Here is a 26,939-nt window from a genome sequence, read left to right on the forward strand (position 1 = left end):
TTTCTTTAAATTACTGAATTATTTTCAAAATTAAAAGCTCTTCACATTCTATTCCAAAAAATCCTAAGCAAAAGTATGGCTACGGGCAGGCTCGGTACAGTAAAATTCTTACCACGTTGTTCATGACGAGCCCCTTCGCACTGCATGCAAGCATAGAAATACGTGCATGCGTCGTCGTCGTCGGAGCCTTTCCGTGAGCTGCGAACGTGAAAACAGGTGATTAGAGAGACCTCGAATTCAATGCGCCGATATAATTGCGAGCATCGGCTGAATCGACTGGCTCGTGTATGAGTGTACGAGGTTGAGGCGATCTCTCAATGGACAAAACTTGCTGCCCCCCCTTGCCCCACCCATGACGGGATCTCGTTTGGTGAGGGAAGCCGTTTTTTTGGGGCCAACTGGAACCGGGGGCAGCAGCGCCACTCGGTATTTATGATATAATTTTTGTGTTTCTGTTCCAGATAATTATGACCGACATTTGTTTCTCACTGTGTGAGTTTGTTTCGATTTTTCCTCCTCCTTCATGCTTTTGTGCCTTTTATTGGCACAGGTTTTTCGTTTGGTTCGTTTTTCCTTTTTACTGGGGGAGTGTTGCTGCTTCTGGAAGGTGTGCAGACAGGACCAGGGGAGAAAGGCAAGGAAATGCGTAAAGCGGATACTGACCTCGTGATGGTACTGTTAATTTCTGAGCGCTCGGCAATTGACGTTTCCTGATGTAGTCATTAAGAGGACATTGATACCGTCCTGGACAACAAAGCATACAGTTTGTTGCTGGAGTTTTATATTTTTGGTACGATTCTGTTGTTGGGCGTTTGATCCATAAAAAAGGAACAATTTAATTGCGGTGTTTATGTTTTCATTCTGATGTGCGGGAAGGAGGCAAGGTTGCTCTCGAACGGATGTTTATGCTCACACTCCGGTGCGAATGCATAATTTAACGGTAATAATATGCGGCTGGGTAGTTTGCATAAATCTGCACTGGAAACTGCACCGATTGTGTTTGAAAGTTAATACCGGTGGCATTGAGGTACCGTAAAACGGGGTGACTTTGATAGCCGGGGTGACTTTGATAGGTTTGCGATTTTTCCGCAAAATGAAGAGTACAATTAAAATACGTAAGGAATGGTTCAGAAACATACTGACCATGGTAGAGAAGTGTTCAAAGTACCTCATGAAAAACTTTTCATAAATTTTTGAAAAGTTTATAAAGTTAGTTAACTATAGTTAAGAAAATGTGGATGAAAGTCATTATTTTAAACTTCTCAAAGTGTCATGATTTTCTCAATGAACATGATTTTTAATCGGAAAACGGAATGCATTTTCGGATTCTTTGGACAATTTTCCACTAGGAGAAGGTTAAATAAGTTTGTGAATAATAAATAATATGTGTTTTTGAAACACAATTAAAAAAAATCTCCAAATTTATAGGCAAATTCAGTTGAACAAATTTCATGTAAAATGTGAAAACTTGTGATTCGTGCTTCGAATTCAGTTTAAAATGCAATATAAATCGATAATTTTATAAACAAAACTATTTTTAACAAATTTCAGGCAAAATTCCGACTTTTTAACAATTTTACCTAAAATTTAATGTATTTTGTTAAAAAGCTTATAAACTTAGTTAACTTAATATAAACATTGATTTTTTTTCTTACAAACTATATCAACTACTTTAGTGATGGTACATTTAACGTACAAATAAAGTTTGAACATCTTAAATATGATTTTAACAAGAAAAACTATGACTATCAAAGTCACCCCGGAATTCAAGCTAAGAATTTTTAACGTAACTATTTTTCTAAACACTATTGAAAAATTTTTTTTTCCAAAATAGTCCATGGACTTTGTGTGGCCTACCCCAGTACATGTTTTAAAAATAATAATCTTGAGAAAAACCTTATCTGTTGGAAAATATTCTAAAAACAAATTGAAATCCTATCAAAGTCACCCCGGTTTACGGTATGCAAAAGAGAGAAATTTTTACATTCCGGCATTGTCAATTCCTGAGGTTTTTTTTCAACCGATTTTCCACAGTAGATTACTGTGAAATTTTGTACATTATTCCCAAAGAAGCCATGTTACATATGGATTTGTTGATTAATTTGGTGTCTTGAGTAAAGTTTTAAGGACTGCACAGAAAAAAAAGTTGAGTTTTGGAATGTTGAAAATTTGGTAGGTTGAATATTACCTATTTTTTCGAGTAATATTACATAAAAAATGTGTAAAAATGTGAACCTGATGAATATTCATCAAAAACTGATGAAAATTCATCATTTTCTGGGGTAAAATTAATCTCTTTTTTTGCCACAAAATCTGTCACCATTTCTTGATGAATATTACCATCATTTTTTTTCTGTGTGGGGTGCCCAAAGTTTCAGAGAACATCCGAAAATGCTTTTGTGTTTGCTCCAGAGTAGATTTGATAATAGATCACATTTCACGGAACCTATAGGGATAAGATGCGCGGATATACCGTTAGGGTGTAACTAAAAAGGCTTTTTGGCGGGCATGCAGGCGTTTGATCCGGAGGGCATAGTGAGCCAAATCCCAAATATGAGATTGATTTGAAGTAACAAAGCTGGCGCTTTGCTTTTAAATTTTAAATGGGATTTAACTCGTAAAAAACATTGTGTGTTTGTGTCTGCAACCAACCAAACGCGGCCGCTTCTTACAAATTGAGTTGTTTCCATGTATTTTAAATTTACATTCTCAAAAAAAATCAAATTATTCGCTCTACAGCATTGCCTTGGCGTTCCCGATTACGGGATTCCTACTCGAAACTAGGTGTCCGAAGGCTTGATTGTTGAGGCAATTGCAAACCTCTTTTTACACCTAAGCTTCCATCCACCCCGGGATTCGAACTGACGACCTTTGGATTGTGAGTCCAACTGCCTACCAGTGACTCCACCAGGACAGGACCCAGGGAGACGACTCCTACACCTGGACTGAGCTATCGACCTAACCTCTAGGTTAGACCGGGGCCAACATTTACTTTCCCATCCGACGGAAGGCGTGATCAGACAAATCTCGTCTCGAAAATTTGCCACCGGGACCTTCTGGGATCGAACCCAGGCCGACTGGTTGAGAGGCAATCACGCTTACCCCTACACCACGGTCCCGGCGGATTTACATTCTATACATGCAAATAACTCGCATAGGCATTTGGAAAGTGTTAGCTCTGCCGAGTTTTGGTGACCCATGTCTACGCAGGCTAGCCGTGCGCGAGGTACCTCAGCTTGAACCGACAAGCCCCGCCCAAAAGAACGTTTGCATCAATCGGATTTAAACGTTATTCATAACTTCCGGATCTCTGCCAAATGGACAAAAACCCAGCGCGTATTTAGTTGGTAGTAACAGTATTCCTAAATCCAGTCAAAGCTCACCAAGCCGTGATGGCGCAGTGGTTAGCATTTTATCTTAACAATCCATAGAACGGGGGATCGAACCCCGCCTCGAGCGACTTTGATTTTTAGTTCATATTACGTATTTCAAGTATTTTAAAGCCTTAAACTTTTTCGTTGGGAGCAGACGGGCATCGAACCCAGGACCAACACCGTTACCAGTCAGCCACGGCCACTCCCATATTTTTGTCTGTTTCGTTCCGTGAAAATTAAACGAAGAAATTTCCACCAGCAGCTTCAAAAGGTTCTGCTTCTAGCTAGGGCAAGCTCACCCTCGAAGGTCCCTGACTTCGGTTTTGCTTGCCAAAAACTATCACTGTATTTCCAGTTTACAAATCACATTTCTCTTTAACCTCCAATTTGAAATTCCGTCGCTCAACATTAGAAACCCGATTCTGAACCTCCCAGGCAATCAAAATATGAAACATAAAATTCAATTAGAAAACTATAATAATCAAAATAAGAAACAAAAAAAAGCGGAGCAAAACTTCAAAACGTCTCGACGCGTGCGTGGCTTGCTTCGATCCTTTTCGATTTAACCCGTTAAAAAAACATTCTTTCAAAAATGTAAATTTTTTGAGGAACTTCGGCCACTGAAGCGTTTATTTTCAACATCACTGGCGTGTAGGCCAGATCCTTGGTATATACATCTTCTGGTATATATAACATTAAAGTTTGTAGCATCCTAGAGCTCGGTACAGGCCTTCAAAGTTTGACATTTTTTGAAAAATCGACCCCGGCAAAAAAGATATGTGTCACACCTCGCGACGCCCGCGGGGTGATTTTTAGAAATGCAAATTAAAATCTAAAATTGAGCATTAGTATACTTATTAGCCCGGGTCAAAAAAATTAAAGTTGCTCAAATCAAAAATTATATGAGATTGCCCGAAAGAGTAATCGAAATGTAGGCTCAGGCCAAAATTTCAGCCCATTTGGTTGAAAACTGGCTTGCCTTGAGCAGGAACAAGTTTAAATGGGAATTAACCCGTAAAACTGGAGCATTTAGGTAAATTGCTCTGTACAAGGCAGCCGTTAACAAATGACGACTATTGCATACCATGGGGTCCTAGGGGATGGTCTGGGGAACAATTCCTCCGAAGGGTGCAAGACGATCCGAGGCCCCTGGACTTACCTTTAACCGGATTCATTCCGGCGTCGCAGAAATTCTCATGGTCCCAGCAAAATGTATAAGGAAAAATCAAAGCACACCAAGAAGGCTGCCTCGATCAGAGGACGCCACATAGCAATCAGTCACCACGTGGCAGGAAAATAACTCTAAAATCGACTTCAAAATTACATTTAGCGTTTTTAAGGTGTTTTTGATCAAGTATCTGGTTGAATAAAGTGTCCTAGAAATAACAAAACCACTTTAAAATCAAAAATTGATGATACCCTCCTGCCACGTGGTGGCTGATTGCCATGTGGCGTCCTCTGATCGAGGCAGCCTTCTTGGTGTGCTTTGATTTTTCCCTATACATTTAGCTGGGACCATGAGAATTTCTGCGACGCCGGAATGAATCCAGTTCAAGGCAAGTCAAGGGGCCTCGGATCGTCTTGCACCCTTCGGAGGAATTGTTCCCCAGACCATCCCCTAGGACCCCATGGTATGCAATAGTCGTCATTTGTTAACGGCTGCCTTGTACAGAGCAATTTACCTAAATGCTCCAGTTTTACGGGTTAATTCCCATTTAAACTTGTTCCTGCTCAAGGCAAGCCAGTTTTCAACCAAATGGGCTGAAATTTTGGCCTGAGCCTCCATTTTGATTACTCTTTCGGGCAATCTCATATAATTTTTGATTTGGGCAACTTTAATTTTTTTGACCCGGGCTAATACTTATAAGACTATTTTCAATGTTTCATTTGAAAAAATCGTAACTAAATGTTTGTTCAACTGAATTTATTACTTTAAATAAAATTTTGCAGGAAAGTAAGTAATAGGATCGAAATTTGATTAATATTAATTAGAAATTGTTTTTTTTTTCATTTACACTGGAACGTTAACTTCAACTCGCTAGTTCTCGGGAATAAGGGTTATTTCGCGCCAACTGGCACACCACTCCAAATGTTCTTTTTCTGACCAAGCACAAATTTTGTGGAGCTATTGATAGTATCAAAACATGTTAGAATCCCGATTTTGAACCGAATTGGACCACCCCTTCTTTTAGGCACCGCCCAAAGTTTTGAGATCTTCATCATTTAAAAAACACCCTTTTTCAAATGGCCATATCTCGGAAACTAAAAATGAAAGAGCAAATCTCGACAGCTATTTTTAAAGAAAATTAGACGCTGAATCGAATTGCTTTTAAATTGAAATCAAACTTTGATGCATTTTGCGCAATTGAAAACTTTATACGCAATTTTCTCAATATACATGCGAGTCAATTTTGAATTAATCTTCACCATCGTGTTCCCCAGACGATTTTACATAAAAATCAATTTTTCGAATGTTGAGCGAATTGAAATCTTTTTAGATAACGGTTTTTTAAGCTTGCAGTTGAAGAATTTAACTACAACGCCATTCAATACAGCGTTCAATTTTCTTTAAGAATAACTGTAAAGTTTTGCTCTATCATTTTTTGTTTCTGCGATATGGCCATTTGAAAAAAGACTTTGGGGCGGTTCCAAAAAAGAAGGAGTGGTCAAATTTGGTTCAGTATCGGGATTCTTACATGTTTTGATAGTATCAAGAGCTCCACTAAATTTGAGCTTGATCAGAGAAAGTCGATTTCGAATTTGTACTTTTTTTGAGTACAGTTGAGGCGAAATGACCGATAACTCAACCAATCGGGACGATACTTGTTTCCAGTGATTTGTAAGAATGTCTAGATGATCCTAAAATTTGGCAGAACTTAATTTGAACAAATCTTAATTTCTGCGACCAAAAACAACGTTCCGACTATTTTTGAAACAACTTGGAACGATGTTTTTGTTCGCAAAAATAACAAATTTGATAAAATTGAGTTCTGCAAATTTCTAGCGATGACCTATACATGTTTAGGTGCCAAAATTTTCATAATTGAAAGACGCAACTTTTGGTACCCTAACATGTATAGGTCATCGCTGAAATTTTTGAGTTATCACAGTTTTAGTGAAAAAAGTTGATTTTTACCCGTTTGCGTCATTTTTCAGTTTTTGCGCGCGGTGCGTCGAAAAACCCAGTTTTTATGTTCAAAAAATCATATCTCCGAAAAGTGTTAATGAATATTCGCAATTTTTTGATATGTTATGTAAAATATTACAAGGAATCAGGGAAAAATATTTTCAGACATAGGCTCTTTGGTCCCGAGACCTTGAAATCGGCAAATGAAATTTTCATAGGACCTTTTCAAATATTCAGCTAGTTTTTTTAGACCTCAACATATTTTTCCTTAAAAACCCAACTAATAACCTTTCTTCTGAATTGTGGCGCTCCAAAATAGGTTCAGCCGTTCCGGAGATATGATTTTTTGAAAAATGTGGTTTTTGCGAAAATCTACGAAAAACGCAATTTTTTGGATCACCCTATTTCGGATAGGACCACCCTAATCGCCAAACAAAAAAATACGGGTCTAATTATTTGGGCCAAAGAACCCCCACTCCAAATTTGAGCCAAATCGGAGCAGTTTTGATTTGGAGACTTCCTGTTTGACGTGGAATGGCTGTATAGTGTATATATATATATAGAAGATAGATAGAATTTGTGTTCAAACCCATCACATCACCAAATGTTGGTAAAAAGTGAGGAAGGCAACAACCACATAGGTGGATTAAGTTAGTTTTTATTGTAAAATTGTCTAAAGAATCCTTTGAGGCAGTCCGTTTTCCGGTTCGAACTAATTTTCATTGATAAAAGCATGACACTTTGACAGTAGGGTAGAGTAGTCATCAATGAGACACGGGGAACAATGATAAAATGCATCTCACAAGTCGTAGTTTCAATCAATCAGGCTCATATTTTGGGGAAAGGTGTGTCTACTAGATACACATCTGCCACAATAGTGGCTTTGTTTATGGACGCTCCCTTGAAAAATTAATCATAAATGTTTTATTCTGGGGTGTAAAAGTAAATTATGGTCAAAAAATACTTTTTCGCTCGTAGGCTGCCATTTGCACCAAAACTAATATTTCTACAAATTTCTTTCAACGTTCCATTGGGATTGAGTTGGGCTGCAATGTCTTTTCATTAGGTTTGATCAAAATTTAGAATATACCCAGAATCCAGGGCTGTCTCATTGTTCCCCACTCATTTTAGCCCATGAGTAACAATGAGACACTTTGATTTTTCTTCATTAAACATTTCAAAATCCATGTAAATCTTTCAAAACATGAATTGAAAGTGATTTTTGGCATATTTATAGAGTTTTAACTTCATTTAATCAAACATACAAAGTTATTTGGTATAAATATATGGATTTTATAAAATTTAAATACTTTTCAGTAAACCTTTTGTTAATTAAAGTTTCATGTTGGCAAAATTGCTCTAAAATGTTCAAGGCAAGTCACCTGTAATGAGACAAAACAAAAACATGATGTTTTACTAGAAAAGTATTGATTTTCGTAGAGTGTCTCATTGTTCCCCAGCTGTCTCATTGTTCCTGCCAAGTGCGTCTACAATGAGACAGTTAAATAACTCTGGATGTAGATGTCGGATCGATCTCATATTATGGTCAATGATAGAACTCACTAAAAGAAAGAAAAAGCAACAAAAAGCTCATTAAAACATGCTGATGAAAAAAATAGAAAAATTGTTGAAAGTTGAAAACCAAAAGTGTCTCATTGATGACTACCCTACCCTATTGACTTATCATTTTTATCTTAGTTAAGCTGGTACAAATTTTATTCTATGTACGAGTACGTGTTATCAGCCAATTTGTTTCATTTTCTTCGCTGGAGAATGTGTCTTTTCTATCATTTTTTTTAAATGGCATGATGTTGTCTCTCAACAACATTGGCAACATTTTCACTTTTCATCCATGTAATCCTTAATACAATGTTTCACGTTTATCTGCAACAGCACTATTTTGTTAGCTGATTCGATTATCCAATCCAGCCCGCACACAAAACCGTTCAATCAGCGCTGGCATGCAAAAGTGCCGGAACCTACACGCTTGCATCCAGTCGCAATAATGGGGCGCCACCCAGTTGCACCTTCAAGATACCTCAGATGCCAGCTTGGGTTTCAATTTTCCTCTCAATATCAGCCCGAACGCAGGCATTTTTCCTTTTGCGATCAATTTCACGCTCTCTAATTCCGTATCGTGTATCCGATTGCTTTTATTGGCGCTTCGAAAAGCCCGAGCAAAACACTTTCGTTTTGTTCTTGTACTTGGGGGTCGTCTGTTACAGTAGCATTAGGTAGCACCCTGGACAAGACTTTGCATGGAGTGATTTCTGATCATGAAACGAGAAGATGTTGTTGTTTGCTGACCGTTTCAAATTCCCACAATCGGTTCACTCCAGGGGTGTTTGAGTAGAGTATAAATATTAATTTTCATTAATCCCCTGGGTATTTGTTCATCTAAACAAAATGATGATACAAGTGCTCAATTTAATGTTAATTTTTAAATGCACTTAAGTACCGCCAAGATGGATCATTTAAAGATTAATCTTTATTCTCATGCACTATAGAAAGCAAACAAAGATAGCAGCAAGGCCATAGGGGGATGGCGTCGCTATTTTTAGACCACGTTTTCCACTTTTTCTCATCGAAACCGACTACTTTATCGACTTCATTTTGCTGGGCGAGATAGGACGCCGTCTATTTTTAGACGATGACTCAGCACTTTTCCACTCTTGCGCTTTAAAAAACCAGGTGGCAGCACGATGTAACGCCACGTCCCCATTGTGCCAATGTCACTGGCACGGATGTCAACGAGCGGATGTCATAGATTATTTATCTCGTCTTGGCGACCGTTCAGCAGCTGGCTCTCAGCGGAAGAAAAAGTTTTCGTACTGCGACGAACTAGATTTGTTTGCTCCGAGACCTATCGAACCCTTCGATGTGACGATATTTACCGAACTGTTGGAGAAAGTATTAGTAATTTATTGCTCCTTTTCTTCCGCTGAAAATTGCACATTAGCAACTATTTGTATGTTCCAATGATTAACTTATAAATCATCTCATTATCAACACTCTCACATTTCGAATGTAAATATCTTGTCAACCGAAGGGTACACAGACTATTGTTACAAACGATTAAGTATTTTTAAACTAAGTTAATTTGCGTTAGATAAGCGAAATTGCGTCAATTACTGTGTACGCATCTCGTCCCGAGGTCGACCCCACCGTGTGCTGACCCAGATCGAGCCCAAAACAAACGAGTACAGCACAGCATCGCACTTAAAAAGGGAAAATAGCCTATTGGCACAGAAACCCAATGCCAATCGCAGGACCTTGGTGTCCGTGCGTTCCGGCCCGGGAATGCTCTAGAGAGAACAAAGCGGACCTTTTAACATAAATTTTACTGCTCCATAAATATTTCATTTTTTTCCATCTCGCAGTTTCGCATATCGGTTTCCTTTTTAACCCCAAAGGCACACTTGCGCGCGATCTCCTTCTGATGCGGCCTCATCGTCATCACAGAGAGAGAGAGAGGGCTGCCTTCGTTGAGTCCCCACATGTCCTCACGATCCGAGTGGATGACAACGGCCGCCAGAGACTCTGCCTCCTGCTGGACAACGGCAAAGGGCGACTAATAGAATAGCTGATTTATGGACATCTTGCAAGCGAATGTGACCGTCCGCGGTTCTTACCTTGGCCTCTTATCGGGTTGGCGTCTTCATGAGAGGTGGGGACGAGGAGTGCTAAGAAAGAGGGGGGAAGGGGTCACTTCCACAGGTTAGTACACATTTTATTCAAATGTTGCAAGATACAGGCGCACAGAAGGAAATAATTTTCAGTTCAGTTTCAGTTCAGTTTCAGTTCAGTTTCAGTTCAGTTTCAGTTCAGTTTCAGTTCAGTTTCAGTTCAGTTTCAGTTCAGTTTCAGTTCAGTTTCAGTTCAGTTTCAGTTCAGTTTCAGTTCAGTTTCAGTTCAGTTTCAGTTCAGTTTCAGTTCAGTTTCATTTCAGTTTCAGTTTCGTATCCATTGAAGATTCAGACGAGATGAGATATTGCAGACTGAAACGTAACAATCATCGCATTCCTACTTGGCGTTGACCACAACTCGTTATCCGGCGTCGAACAGCTTCTGTTTTACTTTCTTTGGAACGTGCGCGCTCGCCCCATTCTCCATCATCGGGGTAGACAGCTCGGTTCCGAGTTTGGCTGCGTCACAAAAAGGGGGTTAGAAATCAAATCACCCAAGGTTTGGCAGTTCAATCATTTCTCTCGCCCAACTCCGTCCGAGGTCCGTCAGTGTCAGTCGGAGTCGGAGTCAAGTCAGGCTCCTAGCTTCTGCCGATCCAGATGAAGGAGAAAACCACTTAAATCACATGATAGTCACATTTATTCGGAATAATATATTTCACTTTTGATTAGACCAAATGCCATATATGCCACCACGACTGGATTGGTTTTCTATTCTCCATCCGTCACAGGTCGTTGAGTCTGCGGGGCCGGTAGATCTACATAGCCCCAGCCAAAGACAAACCAAAGGTTTAAGCGAATTTATGAGCCGAGCTTTATGTTTATAGGGAGGTGAGGCGAGAGCATAATCATTTTCTTCTCGCCCCGCTGTCTTTCAAGTTGTCGTCGTCTTCGTAGTTGTAGCTGTTGTGATTGACTGGGTTATGCCGCGGAGTTTCCGCAGAAAGTGAAACATACAGACCATGTGCATGTATGATCATTACAGCGACAAAAGCTGGAAGCCTGCGGGCGCGTTGAACTGAGGAAAGGCTGGAAATTGCTTATTATGCTGTTCTCGGGGTTTGAGTTGAGTTTGGTTGGAAAGTGACGTGTTTTGACGACATTTGCTAAAAGGCGATGAATGGGGGGAAAATAACTTGCTGTGGTATTGTCATCGAGGGTTGTCCCTTTCATCTACTCGATACTCTTTTTCGCTATGAATACATGGTTCTATCACAGGGTGTCAATTCTAGAATGAATAATACCGTAAATATTTCAATTAATTTTGTTTTGAAACCCTGGCAAATTTATTGAATCATTAATAATGTAATTCAATTCAGTCACTGAACTTCTTGAATACACCTCTCAGATATACCTTAGACATGATTTTTTTCCACACGATTATCTCAGAACTGGCTGATCCGATTTTTGCCGGATCCGTCTTATTCTGTTCGTTTTGGGGTCCCCTAAGACCCTATTAAATTTTATGCTGTTATGCCATGAAAAAGTTTTTTTGTAGCTACTAAAAAGGGTAATTTTTGCATAACCTCAAAGGCCGGGTCTTTTTGGTGACACGCGAGAGTCGCGCAGCATGCGTATCGCCCGATTGCCACATTGCTTAAGCAGTGTCTGCTTCACCTCTGGAAAAAGTCTGTATTAATTATTTTACTGAATACATCATTTTGTCTCAAAAAAGATTTACAGCAAACTTTTTACTGAAATATACAACTCATAAGACATTGTTTACTAAGACTAGGGAGACAGCAAGCAATTCCATCGTTTACTTAATGTTGGCATATCAGCACTTTTAAATTCAATTACAGCCCCCCCTTTTCTCCTTTATTTTGGAGAGTCGGTAAAAAAATAATTGAAAATTTCTGTTCTGGCATCGTTTTTATTCTATAATTTGATAACTCCCGCTCTCGACGGTCCCTTCAATATTTCGTCGCCATCGTGCTAACTTGTCGTACGTGCACTTTGGGCCAAATTGAGTTAAGAACGCCATTTCGTGCAGCTCACAATGCCTCACCTTTTGACCTTCACAGATCCCCAAAATTCGATTTCAATCCTGAGATATTCAACAAAAACCGAAAAAACTCCTTGCATTTTTGTCACTTAACATATGAAAGTAGTTTTTATCAGTAGTGCGGTGCCTGTGTGGACGCTCAGTCCTGTTTTTTCGTGCTATTTTCCGTCTCTTTTGTGTCGCTGTTCGAGTGCATGGGGTGATTGGTCATTATAATTAAATAATAGCATCAGTAGTGCGGTGCCTGTGTGGACGCTCAGTCCTGTTTTTTCGTGCTATTTTCCGTCTCTTTTGTGTCGCTGTTTGAGTGCATGGGGTGACTGGATTTCTTCTTCTTCTTTTTTCATTTATTTTTTGTTCGCGCGTTCGTTGGCCGATGAATTTTATTTTTGTTCTCTTTATATAGTTTTCGATAGAAACGATCCGATTTTTGTTTTTTGAGACAAGAAAGTCGTATTGCTGGATTAAGTCCTTTCCATATCATCGAGGATCGGAAGGCACGTCGACGGATATGTTTTAAGGCTTATGATATAAAATAATTTTAATGAATGAAGCCCTTCCTACATCACCGTTGATCGGAAGGCACGCCGACGGAGAATTTCTGGAGAATCGCGGTCGAATTCCCGTGTTCTTACCACTGGTCGTGGCCGGCGTCAGTATTGATCAGCACGATAGGGACCTTTGAAAATTGCGAAGGGGTGATGATTGGTTCCTACTTTTCATCTGTGGTCCACGGAGCAATGTTTGGGGTCCTGGTCAATAACGAAGTAGCAGCTACGGGTAGACACCAATGCTATGCTATGCTATGCTATGCTTCCTTTCGCGTGCGTGTGAAGGTGCGGCTGGCTCTGGCTGTCCCGATGACAGTTAGCCAGTTCGATTTGCGATGCCTTTTCGTTGGGTCGCAAAATTTTTTGCGTCCGTTGTCGGTGTGCAACAACAACAAAACCTTATCATACCATTTCAGTTCGATAAACATTGTAACTCGTCGTTCGCAACGTTAACCAGTACCTCACTAAACATCAATCATTTAAAACTCGTTAAATCATCTCAAGTTAAAAATTGCACTGTTCAATCCTTCATTCATTAATTTCATATGATTTTGGTTCTATCTTTCCACAGCCGGCTGTCTAAGACTAAACCATTTCATTTAAAATTTAACAACAGATAAACGGGAAATGTCTCATCCGCAGCATCCGATTGCTTGCCTTGAGAATAAAACAAAATACCGTTAAACAAACACTATGATTTTGGGTCGCATCATCATCTTCTATGATGAATCCTGACCAAACACCCTATCCTACTAACAAGTTTTCAGGCTCCTGGCGCTCGTGGGGTGTAAGCACAGAGTAAATCAGCTGCCCTAGTAGCAACCTGCGCTAACTAACATTCCCGTCCCTTAAAATCGAGGTCTACAAACTGACATGGCGGGCGCCGTTGCTGGCCAATGACTGTTACCTATTCGCAACTGATCTAGCTTTAGCAATCATGGTGTTTTATCTTTTCAGCGCATTCATACATGCTGTTGATAAGGGAAACACCACTAGATCGTCGAAGCCTATAATCAGTAGTGCTGAAAGGATATTACGGTTCTGTTCAGCAACGGAGGGGCAACCATGGGTGATCTCTCATGCTCATGCTCATGCTCTTAACATATGAAAGTAGTTTCAATCTTGTCGTGCTATCTTGTCACTCCATGAAAATTGATGTAAGTGCGACAAAAGGCCAAAGGGATTTCAGGCCAGGAAAGTCAGGATGCGTTTGTCGCACGTACAAGCTAGACTACCGTAAACATTTGTAATTATAACTCGGGACTCCAGCAACCAACTTCAACCAAACTTTGGGACAATGCACAGAATGGTGAGCCAAACAAAACGTAATTGTTATTGTTTACATTGCGTGCTCTCGTTTTTGAATATTCAAGGTCAAAAATTAAAACGCGTTTTTCTCGGAACGTCAAAATGGCGGGTGCGACAAGATAGCACGACGACGTCGATTTATCGACAACGAGAGAGTCCACTGTATTTCAAAACAATATTTGACAAGTCGTAAGGCCAAACATGTAGAATACCTCAAAATTACATATTCAATCTCTCTGAATGTTTTTTTTTCAAAACACCGAGTTGATACCACGATGTCTTTAGAGATCGAATAGACAAAATTGACTAAAATTTAGGGTGAAGACTGCCAAATCGCCGCTGTCGTGCTAACTTGTCGCACTTTTATTTTGGGTTACGAACGCCATTTTGTGCCCCGAGCAGACGGAAATAACTTGGGAATAAAATTTTTTGTTATTTGAAAATACTAGGCAAATAACATTATATGTTATTGATAACAAGATTTGTTATTCGTCGTTATGATTTTTTTTGTTATTGGATTGTTATTGTTGTAACAGACTAATAACATTTGTAGTTATTCTTCGAACAAATCTTTGTTATTATTTTTTGTTATTTTAACAATTAATCCGATCATCCCAATAACATTTGGAGATATTCTTCCATAACAAGAAATGTTATTCCAAAGTTGTTTTGGATTTCAACCAATATCAGACCAATAACAAATTTTATTATGATAACATAAATTGTTATTATACCCTTATGCAAAAATTGATTTTTCAAGAATATTCCATAACAATTTCTGTTATTTTAACAGTATTCCTTATTGAAATGGCATGAATTTTGTTATTACCGTCTGCCCGGGGCAGCTCACAATACCTCACCTTTTGACCTTCACAGATCTCCAAAATTCCATTTCAATGCAGAGTCAAAAGTCAAACCATAAGCATAAGCATAGGTGCCCACCCGCAGTTGCTACTCCGTTATTGACCAGGACCTCCAGAAGTTACATCCACGAGCCGTGGAAGATAAGTGGGTGCTATCTTTCCTCGCTTCGCAACTTCTCAAAGGCCCCTATCATGCTGATCAATACCGGCGCCGGCCACGACCAGTGGTAGGGTCACGGGGAAGTGGATGGGAATGTTAGTCCGATACTTGAGTGATAGAGACCGCCCAATCGACTGCTTCTCCGACAAAGTATCACATGAGTTTTGAGGGGGTTAGTAGATGGGTATGAGGTCAGGATTCACGAGTGGCAGTGATGTGACCATGAGCATTTTGTTTATCGGTTGAAATTTTAAATCTTACACCCAAAGTTAAATAACGAGGGGATAGTCCTCACGAAAAGAAACGTGAGGAAAGTGCTATTTTGCGAGAGTATAGTCCTCTCGCGTGTTTATTCGTTCATTGGAACAGTTCATCCTATTGAGTGGCTTATATGGACTAACGACCGCCACTTAGTCACCGAACCATGGTGGCCCATACGGCAAAGGCAAGGTTCAATATGCCGAAGGTCTTGGGTTCAAATCTCGGTACCTGTACTTTTTTTTTTTGATAGATGAACTTTTTTTGAAGATGAACCCATGAGTAAAGTACTCTCGGTAATTTTGGAATTTATCCTCTCAGTCCGCACACAGTACCATTTTACTACCGAATCGTGCTCTTTATCCTCTCGTATGCCGATGTCCAGTTCTGGGTGTAGGCAGCCGGCTGCGGAAAGATAAATAATTGATTATTTAAAAAGTTTGTTTTAATCGAACGCGTGCCAACCGAGCGGTAGTGCTATGGGCTGGACTTATCAGTATATTTTTACTGTTGGTACAATTAAGATAACGCGAGCAAATGTCAAAAATAGTAGATGAGTTAATACTAAAGCTGCCAGTTGGAATAAATTATTACGATCAACGAATATAAACGAAAAGAAAACAGGACACCACGTAACCGATTGTAATGAAATTAAAACAATAGCTTAAACGAACTTAACCGGCGGCGTGCCTTCCTATCAACGATGATAAAAGAAGGGCTTATAAATTTAAATTATAAAAAAACTCCAAAAAACACGTTGCATAGTAACCGCGAAGTCCCGCTACTCACAATCGAATCCGAAAGTTAGCTATCTAGAATTTTAAATATAGTATTAATTCGACCGCGATCCTCCAGAAATTCTTCGTCGGCGTGCCTTCCGATCAACGGTGATGTAAGAAGGGCTTTATTCATTAAAATGATTTTATATCATAAGCCTTAAAACATATTCGTCGGCGTGCCTTCCGATCATCGATGATATAGAAAGGACTTAATCCAGCAATACGACTTGCTTGTCTCGAAAAAAAAAAACAATTCGGATCATTTCTATCGAAAACTACGTAAAGAGAACAAAAATAAACTCATTGGCCAACGAACGCGCGAACTAAAAATAAAGAAAAAAGAAGAAGAAAAAGACCAATCACCCCATGCACACACACAGCGACACAAAAGAGATGAAAACAACACGAATCAGAAAAAATCCAATCACCCCATGTACACAAATAGCGACACAAAAGAGATGGAAAATAACACGAAAAAACAGGACTGCGCGTCCACACAGGCACCGCACTACTGATGCCATTATTTATTTATAATGACCAATCAACCCATGCACTCGAACAGCGACACAAAATAGACGGAAAATAACACGAAGAAAAAAGAACAGGACTGCGCGTCCACACTGGCACCGCACTAATTAATTATAATGACCAATCACCCCATGCACTCGAACAGCGACACAAAAGAGACGGAAAATAACACGAAAAAACAGGACTGAGCGTCCACACAGGCACCGCACTACTCAATGCAGAGTCAAAAGTCAAACTATCCACATTAACGACCCCCGGGTCTTTTGTGGTCTCTATTGCAAGTTTCTGCTCGAACCTAGGAGTCCGAAGGCTTGAATGGGGAGAGCACCCAAACCTCTTTTTACTCCAAGGAACCTTCCACCCCAGTGTTTGAACTGACGACCTTCGGATTGCGAGTCCAACTGCCGCCAGCGATTCCACCGGAGTAGGTTTGGTTTGGTGTGTTGTTTGTACTTATGGCATGGAGACGACTCCTACACCTGGAATGACTTAACGGCCTAACAACCAAGGTCGGGAACGACATTTTACTTCCTCATTAGATGGAAGGTGGGAGCAGATGGGAATCGAACCCAGAATCATCCGCTTGCAAAGCGGACAGCGTAACCATTCGGCCACGCACTGCCACCCAATGCAGAGATATTCATCAAAAACTGTCACTTTTCATAAGAAAGAAGCTTCAATCTTGTCGTACTATCTTGACACACCTTGAAAATTGATGTAAGTTCGACAAAGGGCAAAGGGATTTCATGTCAGAAAGCGTTTGACATAAGTGCGTGCTTGACTACAGTAAATATTTGTAATTATAAGTTGGGACTCAACCAAACGTCAGGACAAAACCAAAAAAAACGTTTTTGTTATTGTTTACATTGCGTGCTCTCGTTTTGCCTTCCTCACCTCAATGAGGAAAGGCTATAAAATCACTCGAAAAATGAACTTCTTTAATAGACCTCGTAGACCCACCTTCACGTATACCTATAGACTCAGAATCAAATTCTGTACAAATGTCTGTGCGTGTGTCTGGATGTGAGTCCGTGCACCGAAAAATATGCACACGATTATCTCCGGATTGGCTGAATCGATTTCGACCGTTTTGGTCTCATTCCATCCGTCTTGGGGTCCCACAAGACCCTAGTTAATATTATGAAGTTTAGTAAAGTACTTCAAAAGTTATGCTAAAAAAACGATTTTGAATAAAGTAAGATTTGAAGATTGTAAAAAGGGTGGTTTTTGTAAGAAAACCCGTCATGCTATACGTTTTCGAAAATGTATTTAAAAGACCTTTCCAACGAGCCCAAAACGTTGAAGATCTGAAAATCCTATTAAAAGTTATGAGCACTTAAGTGCTATTTAAGCACTTTTTAGAGGCCGGATCTCGAATATTTTGATGAAAACGTTGTCCGGATCCACCATGCGACCTGTCGTTGAAGATCTGACAACTCTATCAAAAGTTACAGCCACTTGTGTTATTTATACACTTTTTTAGGCCGGATCTTAGATATTTTGATAAAAATAAGTCTTATTTATACTCTTTTTTCAGGCTCTGTTGTATAACTTTATGAATGTAAGGAAGACACCACCCTCCTAAAGGTGGATTAAGCAACGTTTTTGTTTATTCATGATCAAGATTTGGTTTTAAAAACGCGTTTTTCTCAGAACGTCAAAAGGCGACGTGTGTCAAGATAGCACGACAGGGCCGGAATGTCTCAAAGTGCTTTGAGAAGTCATTTACAAAAGTAGATCTAGGTGTTAATTTGTTTTGTTTATTTTGGATCTAAAGTAATCATCACAACGTCCTTCCTTAACCTGATACAAAGTGTTATACTAACAGGCTATCGTATCCAATAAATTACTAATTACAAATTAAAAAAATAAATTAAAATAATACATTTAAATGCCATGGAAACAGATTCAAAAATTTCGCTTTTGACTTGTTTTGAAAGTTTAATCGGACAACTTTATTTCCAAAATAGGTCTGGGGGTTTCTTGGTTAAAATAAATTGTCTTGAAAGTAAAACTTATCACTTGTCATTTTCAACCACACTAACAGACATTTGCTCAGAATTTGATTCTGAGTCGATATCTATTCGTGAAGGTTGTACTAGGAGATCAAATAAAGAAGTTCAATTTTTGAGTGATTTTATTACCTTTCCTAATTGCGGTGAACAAACCTAAAAACCTAAAGACCACAATTAGATGTAATCGACAGTATGGTGTTTACTAGGATGGTTTAATTTTTAAGTTGACACCCTGTAGAAGGTTAGTCTTGATGGATACTTTCTAGAAAATTTGTTTTTATTATTGAACTATTTTACCCGGCTGGTGGGATCTAATGAGAGAGCTTTCTGCCGATGTTTAATGACAGAAACCATTATGATCTCCATTCGTTCGTTCGTCTATTTGTTAAGGGTTGAGGGTGGATGAAAGCCCTGGGGAAAATTATGCACTTTTCGTTGGATGTGACTGACTTCTTCTGCTCCAACGGTGATGATGATGATGGTGGGTGCGAAGGGCGCAACCATCAATGAGGGGGAAATGACTGAAGGGGAGGGGTTTAAACAAAACTGAAAGCTTTATGATGCACACGAAACATAACATGCCCTGGGGTGGCTGTGACCCACAACAACGCGAGTTCAACGTGACTTAGATCTGTCTTTCTAATAATGGGTGGTACACTGGTACACTGACAGCGTGAGTGCACGCGCGCCTCATGTTTGATCTTTTCTTGCCGCGCCAACGGTTGCGTTGATTTATGGAAAAGAAAGAAGACTGAGAAAATGATGTGACGTGATTTTGATGGTAATGAAACTGTTAGGCATTGTTACGAGCTTCGGGAAAGGTTACCTCGGTCAGGAAATAATTTAATCTCATCTGGGCTCTTGTTTGCTGTTGAAGGTAATAAAATGAAAGTGAAATGATGATGATTACCCATCACAACGTCAACCCATGTGAAACAGTCGTTTGAGTGGCGTTGTCAAGCCAATTATTGAGCACATGTATTTCTAGCTATATCTTTTAGCAATATTGAAGCGTATAAGTGCACTGTACAAGTACTTTTCAGTACAGTATAGCCCACTGAAAGTTACAGATCTTGGGACCAATGAGAATTCATTGTTCTGCATGGTGTATTGACAACTGTTTCGTGTCACTAACCTCCGATGCACATAACTGCCAGCATATCGTTCTACATTTACAAGCTTTAATACATGTTTTTAAGAAAATTCTTATCCTGAAACGCTGAATAATACAGCCATAATTCATCACAGATTCACACTCCCTCCAGTGGAATAACCCATTACCCAGTAGTACCAACAAGGTCGTTACAAATAATACCTCAATTACTAACCAAACACTATTGCTCCCGCTCAGCACCGCAGTTATGACTGACAGTCGTCCATAAAAAGTAACGAGGACCAAATTTCCCCCAGGGGAAGCCAGTGTAAATCTTGACGCCATTTACTTCCCGCCCGTTCCGAGAGTTACAATGTTGCATAATTGACCACCGCATAGGCCAGGCTAGAGCCTAGGTCTTTAGAGTGGGGAGGCACTTTAAACCTAATCGAGTGCCCTCAAGAGGTTTGGAAGCCATCGACCTCGGCCAGACACCACCGAATAATCCGAAGAAGAAGGTTTGGGCACGGCCAGACACGGTTGATTTGGATCTTTGCGGATCATTAGTGGCAGCGCCTACAATTCGTTAATTTTGTTTATTATTGTGGATGTTGTTGGCCGAAAGCTCGGTTATGAAGTGTCTACGCACACAAATGAGGGCTTTCAGGTGCACGTGTTTGTTCAATCGTACAGACGGTGGATCTGCAGACAACTTTTCTTTTGTTGGCAGATTAGCCTAAGATGAAATTATGTAGTCGGTCATTGTCGGTAATCGATGGCTATTGCACATATACTTTAGAAAGTATTGAACAACTATTTCTTATGAAAATCATATTCCATTTGTATCTTATACACTGAAAAAAAATAAAAGTACTAAATTCCTAAATTCTAGGAATTTTGGCTCCTTTCCTTATTAAGTAATCCAAAAAACCCGATTACTAAATAAGGAAAAGAGGCAAAATTCCTAGAATAAAGGAATTCGGTACTATTTTTTATTTCAGTGTAAGTATTGCCAGATACTAGTAACAGTGTTGCCAGATCGCCATTCAAACAACAAATTTAAAACATCGATGTTGTACAGAAGAGCGTACTTTTCGATACTAGTGCTGAAAAGTTGAACTATTCAGCACACGTGTCGAAAAGTTAAACTTTTCAGTATTGTTTTGATTTTATCGGTGAATTGACTAAAAACTTAGACAATTGGCATAACAATCTTTATTAAAGGTGTTTTTTGTAATTGCAAAAAATGTTGTATGGAACTCGTTGCAAAACTTGATTTTTTTAGCACTCGTCGTATTTATCCAACTCGGTAAACCTGGATTGGATTAATGTACGACTCGTGCTGAAAAAATCTTCTTTTTGCAACTTGTTGCATAAACTGGCTTTCATGGTGCTGCCTGTCCTGTCTGGGTAGAATTGGTTTCAATTCCCTTTAATCAATTTCTAAGCAACCTGGGCTGGATAATCAACACATATACATGACGAAATCCAGTCTGCAACCCGCTAAGATCACCATCTCCATGCGAATGCGAAGGTTGCATAAACTACTATTTTGCAATTCCGTCGTGAAACTACTTACTTTTCCTGTCATTCTTGAACGACGAAATAGCCGTCATTCTTGAACGACGAAATTTGAGGCTTATGCAGAGGTAACTAAAATCTTGATTTTATTTCAATACTAGAAGAGTAATATGAAAAGAATAGGAATCTTTCGTCAAGAATGATCGAACTTGATCAGGATTGAAATGTATCATTAGATTAGTTTCGCAAACATTTTTCAAGCAATTTAACGTTTCAAGCAGTTGAACGAAGTATCGGTTACAAAAATGTCTAGCTTTCCTTTCCTAAGAAAATCAGGGCAAAGTATTTCAAACAGGTGCTGCAACCTGTCGTCGCAACTTGCACTAATAAACTGCTCTTTGCTCATTAACCTAGAAATGCTTCATACAATTTATTTACGAGCCAATATGCACGTTTAATTGCCAGTTATAGATTGTCCTCTTCTCCTGACATTCCTAGCAACTGTGTGAACGTGCCCGACGCGAATCTTAAGGGTGCCATCATAAGATGGAATGGGAGCGATAAAAAAGCTTAAGTTTTTTCTTCTCTGGGTTGAAGCCTTTTCTCCGCATAGAATCTTCTGCCTCGTTGGCACGATAATTGTCAGTGCGCAGAAGCACTGATCAGGTTCACACCCTCTTCCTGGGGTCGGCCTCTGCTCCTGTGAATATTGGGTCCCCCCCCCCCTTCGACTGCGGGGACTTTCTCACATTTCCTGCTCAGTAATTAGCATCGTCTTCTTGGTCTTGGTATCTCCCAGCAGCCTAATGGTAGGCTGTTTGCAGGTCCAGCGGCATCCCGTAGCAAGGGAGAGCAAGGTGACGAAAGATCGCCGATAATCGATCGATACACGATACCTGCAGCAGCTGGCTGACCAGTTCGGGGTGCCCCAGAACCTGCAGGACGGAGCAGCAGCATCCCAATCTTTTACCGTTCTACCGTAATAACCGCATAATATGGTTTACCTTTTTTGTACCCATCAAGCATCGTCACGTTGTAGTTGATGATGGTCGGTCGGTCGGTGTGGCCACAGGTTCACGTTCCTCTGTGGGGGTACAATCTTCAGACGGAGTTTGCCGACCGTCGTCGTCGCCGTCTTCTCGCCGAAAGCCGCATAAAAGCGGACAAGGTGCGAAATCATTTTCCCCTTCCTTTTTATCGCCATAGTTTTCCACACACTATCTTTCTGCCCTCTTGTTTGCGCTTCGTGGGCACGCTTTTCCGCCACTTTTTGTTTGCAGATTTACACCTTTTGATACAGTTACTTTGCACTTGATGGAGCAGACAGCATTTGCCCCGGTCACCTAATACCTCATCTGCTGCTGCTGCTGCTGCTGGTCAGAAGTGTGCCAAATGCGCTAAATTACGCGAGTTTCTGTTTGTACTTGGTCTTACCGCACAGGGGGAGGTTGTTTATCGATCAAGGTGATACCTTATAAGGTTACAAGGAAGATTCAGAGGGCATTGCTATAGTTTGTGTCGTAATAGAGTTGTGCTTGACCTACTTTTGAAAGAGTTTTCATTTATGTTGCGTAATTTTATTCGTTCACTCAACGGGGTCACAAATCCTTCAGAATTTGTTGACAGGGAAAGAGATTCATAAACAGCAGTTTTTATCAATTCGTCTTCTTCCAGAGTAATTGTTTTAACAATTTTCAACTATCAGAGTTAATCATTGGTGTTTTGCCTGTGTGTGTTGAGGGAGTCCAATTTTGAGGTCATGTCTCTTAGTAATCACTTGTTAAATAATAGATTATGATGTCAGGTACCTTGTTCTCCTAGAAAAGATAAAAATCAATTACTTTTTTGCGACCCTCTTCAATTATGAATATTTTGTAATGTAACACAAAAAGATTCAATGATGTTTATATGGTCAATGTTCATTGAATGATAGTTTATTGCCTAAGTATGCACTTTAAATATTTGACCAAAATTAAAGTTTTTTTTTGTCAAAAATAACAATACAGTCTAGACTCGATTTCCCTAATCCTCGATTATTTTTACGTTTTTTATTTGGAAACTCCTGTATTGCTTAGTAAATGATTGAATGGTCCATTATCTACAATATATTGCGTAAATAGGTTTTGAAATTTGAAGATTTTGTATGAAGATGTCGTATGGAAAATAAGTGAATGTTGCAAATAAAATTTATGGGTAATTCTCCGCCAACTCACACAGCAGTTGCCCCGACCCCTCTTCGATTTGCGTGAAACTTTGTCCTAAGGGGTAATTTTTGTCCCTGATCACGAATCCGAGGTCCGTTTTTTGATATCTTGTGACGGAGGGGCGGTACGACCCCTTCCATTTTTGAACATGCGAAAAAAGAGGTGTTTTTCAACAATTTGCAGCCTGAAACGGTGATGAGATAGAAATTTGAAGTCAAAGGGACTTTTATGTAAAATTAGACGCTCGATTTGATGGCGTACTCAGAATTCCGAATAAACGTATTTTTCATCGAAAAAAACACTAAAAAAGTTTTAAAAATTCTCCCATTTTTCGTTACTCGACTGTAAAATTTTTGGAACATGTCATTTTATGGGAAATTTAATGTACTTTTCGAATCTACATTGTCCCAGAAGGGTCATTTTTTCATTTAGAACAAAATTTTTCATTTTAAAATTTCGTGTTTTTTCTAACTTTGCAGGGTTATTTTTGAGAGTGTAACAATGTTCTACAAAGTTGTAGAGCAGACAATTATAAAAATTTTGATATACAGACATAAGGGGTTTGCTTATAAACATCCCGAGTTATCGCAATTTTACGAAAAAATATTTTGAAAAAGTTACTTTTTGCGTTTCTCTTTGTTTCGTCGTCCGTGTCTGTCGCGGGTGACCATGAATGGCCATGATCGATGACGACCACCTCTTTTTTCACATGTTCAAAAATGGAAGGGGTCGTACCGCCCCTCCGTCACAAGATATCAAAAAACGGACCTCGGTTTCGTGATCAGGGACAAAAGTTACCCCTTAGGACAAAGTTTCACGAAGAGGGGTCGGGGCAACTTTTCCCGATTTCGTGTGAGTTGGTAGAGAATTACCCTTATGCAAAAAAAAAACAACAAACAAAGACACTATGTCAAATATTCTACAAATTTGGTGGCTTCTTTAGGGGTGCCCATTAGTTCGTTCGTTTCGTCTTTGTGTTTCCGTTCACCGACCATCGTCAGCGATCAAATTTCTTTTTGTTAAATGATCGCTGACAGAAAGTTCTATCAAATATCGAGAAGTTTCATTCAGTGATGGATCCCCTTTTCAAGTTCAAGTAACATTTTCCTGTGATATTAATAAACTTGTAGAGGCAGTTGTGTGTACTTATTTTTTACTATTTATAGGATTTAAGGAAAAGATCGAGTATAAATCAAAAATGTCTAATAAATAAATTGGTTATTTGTTTGCCACCGGGTTGTATGCACGTTGAGGTGAACAGGATAGCTATCTTCTCAATGTTGAAAGTCACCCAAAGTGTCTTTATCACGATTCGCAATCTTGTTAACGAGTTGCCTCTTAATAATCATTATTATTATGACTGCACCAAATAATGACATTAAAATTGACCGAAACGCGACTGGTTCATTCCGTTGGGGGGAAACCAGTTGAACATGCTGATTAATCACACCTGGCTGGCTGTATAATGCTGTGAGGACCGTCCTTTCGATAATATCTTTATTATAATAATTTTGGTGCATCATAATTGCGCTTTCTCCTGGAAAAGTGTAGCTGTGCGTTACAGGTTAAAATTATTAAAGTGAGGGTATGCTTTTCAAAAAGTAGTAAGAAAAGCTTTGAATAGATTTACTTACTTATTGCGAATCAAATGTTCAATTTAATACTAATAATTTGTTTTATTTTTATTTACAGAGGCTTCAGCTTGAACATGCAACAATATTAGCTACTGAACATACCGCACTTCAATGGAACCAAACTCCCGAGGTTGCTGGGTACGTAAAGTTTATCATACAAATCGCTGACAGCTGTCCGAGTTCCGCCTATAAACTTGACGAAACTTTTTATCACACCTGTGCGTGCGCAAAAAAAGCGCTTATCAGGAGTCTAAATTTACACTGAATTTTTCATATCGCACCATCATCGCGCGCGATTTTCTCTCATTTAAGTTTGAGCGGCGTTCGCAAACATTTGTTATTCAGCTCCAAGTTGGTGTACTTTTTTTGTTCGACTCTGAATAATTGTCTTTTTTTGGTTGATGATCAGCGCCATGGACAAGACGCAGAATCCCACATATCTTACGCGACTTGCTTTTGCTGTCAAGGTTGGCTCACGTACTCAACCCTTGAATGTTCACATTCGAAACTTGACAATAACGAGTTGCACTTAATTTCGAGAGCTTAATAAACTTTTGTTTCAATAATTTTTCATACTTTAATTTGAAAAACTCTTTTGATACTTTGACTCGCTGGATAATCTCATCTTGAATGTGGAGTGATCATTCAATCGCTAACTACCTAGATTTTAATTGTTATCACTCACGGTATTATTTGAAATTGAAAATTTTTAATTAAAGGTTGATAAATACTTTCGGTGAGTTGTTGCGATGGCACCCAAGGCAGACCAAAAAAAACAACGTCCTGTAAATGCATCTTGCATCACAAGTGGATATCCGAGGTTTGACCCTGTTTTCTGGGGTTGGAGTGCGTGCTTCCGATGCAATCGACGGCTGCTGCTGTCGTGGACCATCACGACTCCCGAGGCGCCCTCGCGGCGGAATAAATGAATAATATATGAGAAAAATGAGGCCTGGGCGGCTCAACTGACTTTTTTCAACGTTTCGGCGCAATTTACAGCTCGCAAGTCTGTAGTGCCGCACTTTTACGAGTTTATGTGACTGTAATGCAGCTCACAGTGTTCATTCATATGACTGTCATGGGGATTCGGTGGAACGTTTGGTATGCCCTCGGTGAGAGAAAAAAAGAGATCATTGAAATTCTGCTCGTGGCCAATTCGATAAACTGCGTTATGAATATTCGCCTCGTATCCGTGTGGCGAAAGATGGCGAAAGCTGATGTGATGTTTTGGATAAGTTAGATAAGATTTGAAGTGTGAGAGTACGTAAGTACGCAGTAAATGCAAGGCGCTATGAAACAAATATATTTTTGCGACAGCTGTTTATGTTTTAAAATGTGATTTTCACCCATTCTTTATATTTCATATATTTTATTTGATGACCACCAAGAACGGGCTCACCAAATTATGTATCTTCAATACCAATTTCAGTTTCAGGAGTTGTCCGATTTGATTAAGTTGCGATCCGAAGAGCTTCCGTCGCAAACTTCTAGCAGTGAACCACCACACGATTTTTCTTAAGATTGGTAACGTCGCCGACGGACCCAGTGGTTGTCCGTGGAAGTGCATCAGATCAAAATCACCATCTTCCGATAAGTTGGTTTTGCTGGGAAATCCTGGCCAAAATACTTGGAATCCGGGAAGCAAATCCGATTTCTGCAATAGGCTCGGGTTCCATGTGTATAAATTTTGTACCAGCCTAATGTGTTATTCAATAAAAAAACTAACTTAATCCTCCTATGTGGTTGATGCCTTCCTCACTTTTTACCAACAATGGGTAATATGAGTGGATTGGACACATATTTCAGTTATTTTTTTGAATCCAGAAAAAAACG

General features: G+C 39.5%; 1 protein-coding gene across 2 annotated transcripts in view; it reads left to right on the forward strand.

Annotated features, from left to right (window-relative positions):
- The window catches only part of LOC6040828 (serine proteinase stubble), a 267,484-nt gene that overhangs the window by 81,735 nt on the left and 158,810 nt on the right, over positions 1-26,939 (forward strand). For both annotated transcript variants that reach the window (XM_038259151.1, XM_038259152.1), the window contains exon 4: positions 25,165-25,244. The gene's annotated coding sequence lies outside the window, so the exon portion shown is untranslated. The remainder of the gene's footprint in view (positions 1-25,164; positions 25,245-26,939) is intronic.

This window comes from Culex quinquefasciatus, chromosome 3, assembly GCF_015732765.1.
Source record: "Culex quinquefasciatus strain JHB chromosome 3, VPISU_Cqui_1.0_pri_paternal, whole genome shotgun sequence".
Classification (NCBI taxonomy): Eukaryota; Metazoa; Arthropoda; class Insecta; order Diptera; family Culicidae; genus Culex; species Culex quinquefasciatus.